Below are 7,109 nucleotides of genomic sequence, written 5' to 3' on the forward strand. Positions count from 1 at the left end.
GTGTGTGTGTGTGTGCGTGTGTGTGTGTGTGTGTGTGTGTGTTTCTGAAATATCACTTCACATAGCATTATCGCATAACCGTTTTCACCAGTAGGGGGAGACGTTACCTAACTCTTAGAGCCACAATTGTATTTTCTATCCAATCGATTGATTTCCTGGTTCTGTGTGCGCATGTGTCAGCATGTGTGTGTATGTGTATGTATTCAGTAGGATAATGTAGAGTTGGCCCAATCGAGCTGACCCCTCTTGCTCCCCTGTTGCACCCTGGGAACTCTGGCTTCCTCCTCTTCCTCTTCCTCACTGTCGTCCGACTCGGCGCTGGTGATGTCGTCTTCGTCCTCCTCTTCGTCTTCCTCCTCCTCTTCCTCACTGGCCTCTTCTTCCTCAGAGGCTTGAGGCTCCTTGAAGTTCTGAATCAGAAAGATGAGAGGTGTCTTACGACAGAGTAGTACAACCTACAGTGTTCCACATCTCCAAACCTGTATCCTCTCTCTCTTTTACTTCCACCGCTCTCTCTCTCTCTCTTCTCCTTCCCTTAACTGGCCGTCTCTCTCAATTCCATCCAATGAATCAAAATCTAACTCCTCAGTCCCTCTTACTTCCTCCCATAATAGTCAACACTGTTCTCTATCCAGACACTCTATCCAGACCCTGGCCCTACAGTATCTCTTCGATACCTCCTACCCTCTCATACATACTGTACTGTACTCGCTCTATCCCACCCCTCCTGTCGCTCTCTCTGACCTCCATAGGGTTGACTGTGATGGTGAGAGCCGAGTCGTCCCAGTCCAGCTCTCTCTCCTTGGCAGTGTCGGAGCTCTTTCCTTCCTGTTGGTGGGTCAGGTGGATGCGGTAGATGCCTAGCACCACCACCACCACTAGGGCGGCGATACAGATCACTATCACCACTGTGGCAGCACTGGGGACGCCTGGGGAGAGAGGAAGAGGAGCAGGAACAGTTAGACCGAGGCAGGAACAGGCACGCAGGTACGCATGCAGGCACACACACATACTGTACACGCGCAAGCACGAACACACACACACACACACACACAGAGATCTGTGCCCTCTTGCAATATCATCAAACACATTGCACTTGCTGTATCCGGCAGACAATGTATGTGTGCGTGTTCTATTAGTGTGTGAATGCATTTACAGAGGGCCCTCTTTTCATGAATAATTCAATTCAATCTGTTCTTTACGTCTGTGAAGGAAAGACATCTTCAGACCAAATCCTTGGCCCTGAAACTCACAGAGGCTACAAGAGACCCTCAGATGCACTCTCAGAGAATCTGACATGCAGTGATGTGTGTGTGTGTGTGTGTGTGTGTGTGTGTGTGTGTGTGTGTGTGTGTGTGTGTGTGTGTGTGTGATGCACTCACTTTTAACACACTACTTGTGGGTCGAAACAGTGAGGTTGTCCCTGGGAAAATATTGTGAAAGATGGGGGTGGAGGGGGGGGGGTTCTGTTTATGACCACAGAAAAGGAAAGATAGAAATGCCCTTTACCTAGGAGGAGTTTTTAAACATTGAAGACTGTTCAAGTTGTGCAACTGCCCCCAGAATTAGTGTCCATGTGTCAAAGATGCTAGTGTAATCATTGATTTAATTTAGTATGCTGTCTCCCATCACAAGATGATGAATGTCCTGTTCTCTTTACCCCTCTCTCACTCTCTGTTTCTCTGGCTGCGTACTGTAACCATATTCCTCTTAAGCTAATGGTCTATCTCCTTCCCTAACTCTCTCACTCACACACACACACACACACACACACACACACACACACACACACACACACAGCAGTAGCCATAGAGCTCTCCAGGACACTAAGCTGACCCATTTGAGTTGGATGAATAATTAAGGTAGAGCATTCATTGGGATCTGAATGTACTAGAGTAGGATCTGGAGGCCCATTTTCACCATGCTCTCTTTAACTATTGATTTGAGCTGTGATAGTGGTTCACAACATTGATTCTAAGGACCCAGTGTATCTGCTGGGCTGAGTCACAGGTGAGCAGGACATGTTTTGGTATATCGTGACGTTAGAATTATAAGGTTCTATCTCCATTTTTGGTCAAAATGTAGTTTTTTACATAATCTGATCCATTAGGTGTTTTTTAGTTAGTAATTCATAAAATACAACGGTTCCATCTCACAAAACATAATGGAATGTAAAAACTTTGACGCTCAATATCTCTGAACTACCCTGAACGGAGATAGAACCTTATAATTCTAAGCTCACGATATGCTTGGTAAGTTTGAAACTTGAAATTAATCATGACCTAGAATACTTCAAATAGTTCTGCCTTTACAGCGGCAATCTGGGACTGGCATTTGAGGACTTTTAAATGATTTCTATACTGTATAGCCATTGATTATTGAAGAATGTAACTTGAGTCCCATTCACACCAAATAGTGTACCTAGGAATTTAGTGGGTTATTGCTGGAGAGGGTTCGGTGTGAATGGGTCTACCCACTAAAATCCTCTCCAGCAATTGCCGAGCTACGAACCTATTAGAAAGCTGACTCATTTAGTGGGCCAACCTATTAGAAAGCTGACTCATTTAGTGGGCCAACCTATTAGAAAACTGACTCGTTTAGTGGGTCTGTTTCGGTGTGAACGGGACAAGCTAAACACCCACTAATACCATTGTGACGCAATATTGAGTTGCCACTGCTTTGCTACTGTATCGCACATTTTTTAATCACTTTTTTTGTCTGCTTCCATTTTTTTTCTCATCATTTTCAGGCTCCGTCGTTTCTTTCCACAGTGGTGTCGCGATAAACTTTATAATGAATGAATGAATGAATGAATGAATGAATGAATGAATGAATGGACTTTATTGTCATTGCTACAGTACAGGTACCAAACAACGACATTTAGGAGGGGTGGCTCCCCTGGTGTTAGGAAAGGGAAAAAAAAACACTTTTAAAAAAAAATCACAAGAAGGGAAGGAGCTGGTTTACATAAATAAAGGCTATGTACACTATCCACTGTACTATACTGTACAGATAGACGACTAGGGTTGTCATATTGCACAATAGGATTGTTTCACATTTATTTAAAGTGTCACAGTTTGCAGGCTTGAAATGTACATGTTTGTGCCTCAGCACTACACCTGATTTTTTCAGTCCAGCAGCTGCCATACAATCCGTCCAGACTGTCCAGGGCCCAGAACTTAGGTCTTTGCTGTGTTCAGGGCCTGGACGGCCCTGTGGTAGAAGCTGTTCTTCAGTCTGTTTGTCTTTGCGGCCAGGGTCCTGAACCGCCTTTTCGAGGGCAGCCTGGTAAAGTGTTCGTACCCAGGGTGGGTCGGGTCCCTGGAGATCTTGGAGGCCTTCCTGAGACAGCGTGTGTTGTACAGCTCTTCCAGAGAGGGAAGGGGGGCGCCGGTGATCTTCTGTGCTGTTCTCACGACTCTCTGTAGCGCATTTCTCTCCGCTGTTGTGCAGATGGAGAACCAGTTGCAGATGCCGTAGGTGAGGATGCTCTCCACTGCGCCGCGGTAGAAGGTCACCAGTATCTCCTGCTTGCTGTGTTCCTTCCTGAGGACTCTCAGGGTGTATAGCCGCTGTTGTGCCCTCTTGATGGTGCCTTTTGTGTTGTCCTTCCAGGTCAGGTCATCCCGCATGTGCATCCCCAGGAATCGGAGGGTTGAGACTCTCTCCACGCTCTCTCCGTCGATGAGCAGGGGCTGGATCTCTGACTTTTTCCTCCTGAAGTCTACGATGATTTCCTGGGTCTTTGACTTGTTCAGCAGCAGGTTGTTAACCTTGCACAGCTTGCTCAGTTGCTCTACCTCATCCCTGTACGCCGCCTCGTCCCCCCCCGAGATGCATCCCACCACGGTGGAGTCGTCTGCAAACTTTATGATGGAGTTGCTGGGGTGGACGGGGGTGAAGTCGTAGGTGTAGAGGTTGTAGAGGATGGGGCTTAGCACGCAGCCCTGGGGGGACCCAGTGCTGAGTCTGAGGGCTGTGGAGGTGTGGGGGCCCACCCGCACCCTCTGGGGGCGGTCGGTCAGGAAGTCCTTGATCCACGCACATATAGAGTGTGATAGACCCAGGTCTAGTAGTTTGGTCACTAGCCTGTCTAGAAGGATGGTGTTGAAGGCGGAGCTGAAGTCCACGAAGAGCAGTCTCGCGTAGCTGTTTCCCCTCTCCAGGTGGGATAGAGTGGCGTGGAGAGTCGTCGCGATGGCGTCCTCTGTGGACCTGTGGGCTCTGTAGGCGAACTGGTATGGATCCAGGTTGGGCGGGAGGCGTGTGAGTATGTGGGCCCGGACTAGTTTCTCGAAGCACTTCATGATGATTGGTGTGAGTGCCACCGGGCGGTAATGGATTGCTTTGTAAACACGTTACAAATAATGTAACCTCAAACTTAAACATTTGACCATTGCTATGTAAAGACCTACGTTACATCTCCGTCTATGTATTTAAGAGTGGTTACATTTGCTCATTCCCATACCTCAGCTGTTTATCAAATAAAGAGGCAGGGAGAACACTTTCTTATAGTCTGAATCCAAGATTGCCCTTTTAAATTGAGGCTGATTAGTAAATTGGTTGGAATGAAAACCTGCATATGCTGCAGGTAGGAGAGACCGGGGGCATTGTAAAATGTTTTGCAATTACTCAGAGACCACTCAGCCGAGACCAGTATGTTCTTTTTATATCACAAACTTACATCTCAAGCCCTTTTAAAATGGGTCCCTTTTATGAGCTAAAAGTACACTGATTAGTTAAAATAGCAAGCCTTCACAAAATATGTGAGGAATGGTTGATTTTGCTTTGAATTATCTTCATTCTCTGAGCAACAATACAAACATACAAAATTACATCTTAACTAGACCTAACACTATAGCCTAGACCTAGCCTAACACTATAGTCTCTAGTTTAAAAACAAGTGTACATTAAACATGTTGTCCCACTCGAATGATGTAGCCCCCCTCTATAAAAGGAGTTGGATGATGGATTATTTGCCATTAGGATACTATCATACGTGATATATACTCTTTTGATATAAGACGCATTTACTTCAAACACAGATTCTATGAATAGCCTAAGACCACATATTTGCACAGGAAAATTATTTGGTTACAAATGCAACTGGCTATACCTAGGTTACCTAACTCTGGTTTCCATATTGATACCGTTTCTGTATTCAATTATGCTGCATAACAGCCTTCACTCACAGAAATATTCCCAAGTTCATTAGGCTATAGAGAATTTCTATGGCAGAATTTTCCCCATAGTATTGTCAGAATTGGGATAATCTGTGTCATTTTATAAAGTCTGCATCTGTATAGCAAGACCCATCGTTCACCCAAGTTTCATAACAAATTGTCCCAGTTGTGTCTGATAAAAAGCATGTGACATACAAATGGACAGAGACCGAATCATAGTCCCTCATTTCATCGGTGGGTGACAATAACCCAATCGTGAGCTTAGAATGATAAGGTTCTATCTCCGTTTAGAATGATACGGTTCTATCTCCGTTTAGGGCAGTTCAGAGATATTGAGCGTCAATGTTTTTACATTCCATTATGTTTTGTGAGATGGAACCTTTGTATTTTATGAATTACTAGCTAAAAAATGTCAATGTTTTAAGAATAACACCACACAGGCATGAATAAACACCTAATGGATCAGATTATGTAAAAAAAATACATTTTGACAAAAATGGAGATAGAACCTTATAATTATAATGTCACGCAATGCCAAGCCCCAGACTGATAAGTGTGATTCACTGTGGTCGCAAATGTAGCGGTCACTCCCATCTGAGCTGTCCTCATGCCAAGGACACGGTGTTACAATTGTCCCCAGGTAACTCGAACACTGTTACATTTGCCCCCAACCCTGGCAGCCATGACTTCTAAGTCTTATGTGCTAACTAGCTGACCACAAATTCAGACACGTGTCATTCATGTCAAGTTAGCCAACTGAACAGTTATCACAATGTAAGGATTTATAGAAAGTAAACCGTAACATCTTCTCCCTGGTCTCCCCTATTCCCCTAGGAGTTCATAGGGGTATTCTTCCCTGGTCTCCCCTATTCCCCTATGAGTTGAGAGAGCTAATTCGTCTTCTAGTCTTACCTGAGTTGTGGGTGGGGTATAGATTGTGAACCATAGCTGGATGATGGACCACTTGCATGTACTGGGGTGGGGCCACCATGTGATTGACATGCTCCTTAGCCTCCGAGCTGTGGAGTACGCTGACCTGAGCAAGGTAACAGAGAAAAGGTATAGATACTCTATAACAAAAGATAAACATCTCTGGATATATCATGATCAAATAAGCACTTATAATCCTGGACTGACTGACAGAGAGAAATAGGAGGTAGGAAGTATGTGGTGTGGATACTGTCTGATCAACATGTCAACATACAGTACCAGGCAAACGTTTGGACACACTTTTTTCCATTCAATTGAATGGGGGAAAGTGTGTCCAAACGTTTGACTGGTACTGTATCTCAGAAGAGAACAACCAAGGCCTATTGGAACATAATATAAGACACCCTCCCACGTGGACTGACCTCCAGGTTAAACTCATTGCTGGTGTAGCGTCCGTTCAGCTCGGAGCAGGTGAGGCGGAACTTCCTGTCACTGATCTGGGCGGGATGCCAGTTGTGGTAGCGCACCTGTCTGATCACCTGCTCATAGTTGGACATGGAGTCCACACCTGGGAGGGAGAGAGACCGTTTCTATGGTTACCAATCTCGGACAGAGGAGGGGAAGGAAGGAGGGGGGGGGGTTTCATCAAGGACATATATTTGGCTACTGGCTGGTAGGTAAGATGGTTGTTTGTAAGGGGTTGTTGTTTGTAAGATAAGATATTCATGTAGCCATGGTTTTTGAATAAAACATTGCAGTGCATAATAAATGGATGTAACAAGGTCCCTTCTCTAGTTAGAGAGGTTACCTGTTAGCTCTCCGTGGTTATGTACCACCGTATAAACGGACATGCCCGAGGTGGAGTTGGTGTAGGTGCCACCTCAATATTGGCTTATTGAGGAGCAGGAATAGGTGTTTCGATGGTTACATACAGTATGTACCATAGATGGACAATGGAGGTGTAGGGGTGTAGGGGTTAGCGGTAAGGAGGTAGTG

At 45.3% G+C, this 7,109-nt stretch overlaps 1 pseudogene across 1 annotated transcript in view; it reads right to left on the minus strand.

Moving 5' to 3' along the window:
- Positions 1 to 203: 203 nt before the first annotated feature.
- The window catches only part of LOC308172842 (calsyntenin-2-like), a 363,997-nt pseudogene continuing 357,091 nt past the window's right edge, over positions 204 to 7,109 (minus strand). The window contains exons 6-9 of the transcript in view: positions 6,536 to 6,681; positions 6,096 to 6,219; positions 745 to 929; positions 204 to 410 (exon numbers count right to left, since the gene is read on the minus strand). The product of the transcript in view is annotated as a calsyntenin-2-like (transcript). The remainder of the gene's footprint in view (positions 411 to 744; positions 930 to 6,095; positions 6,220 to 6,535; positions 6,682 to 7,109) is intronic.

This window comes from Nansenia antarctica (genome assembly GCF_963989245.1).
Source record: "Nansenia antarctica genome assembly, chromosome: 17".
Classification (NCBI taxonomy): Eukaryota; Metazoa; Chordata; class Actinopteri; order Argentiniformes; family Microstomatidae; genus Nansenia; species Nansenia antarctica.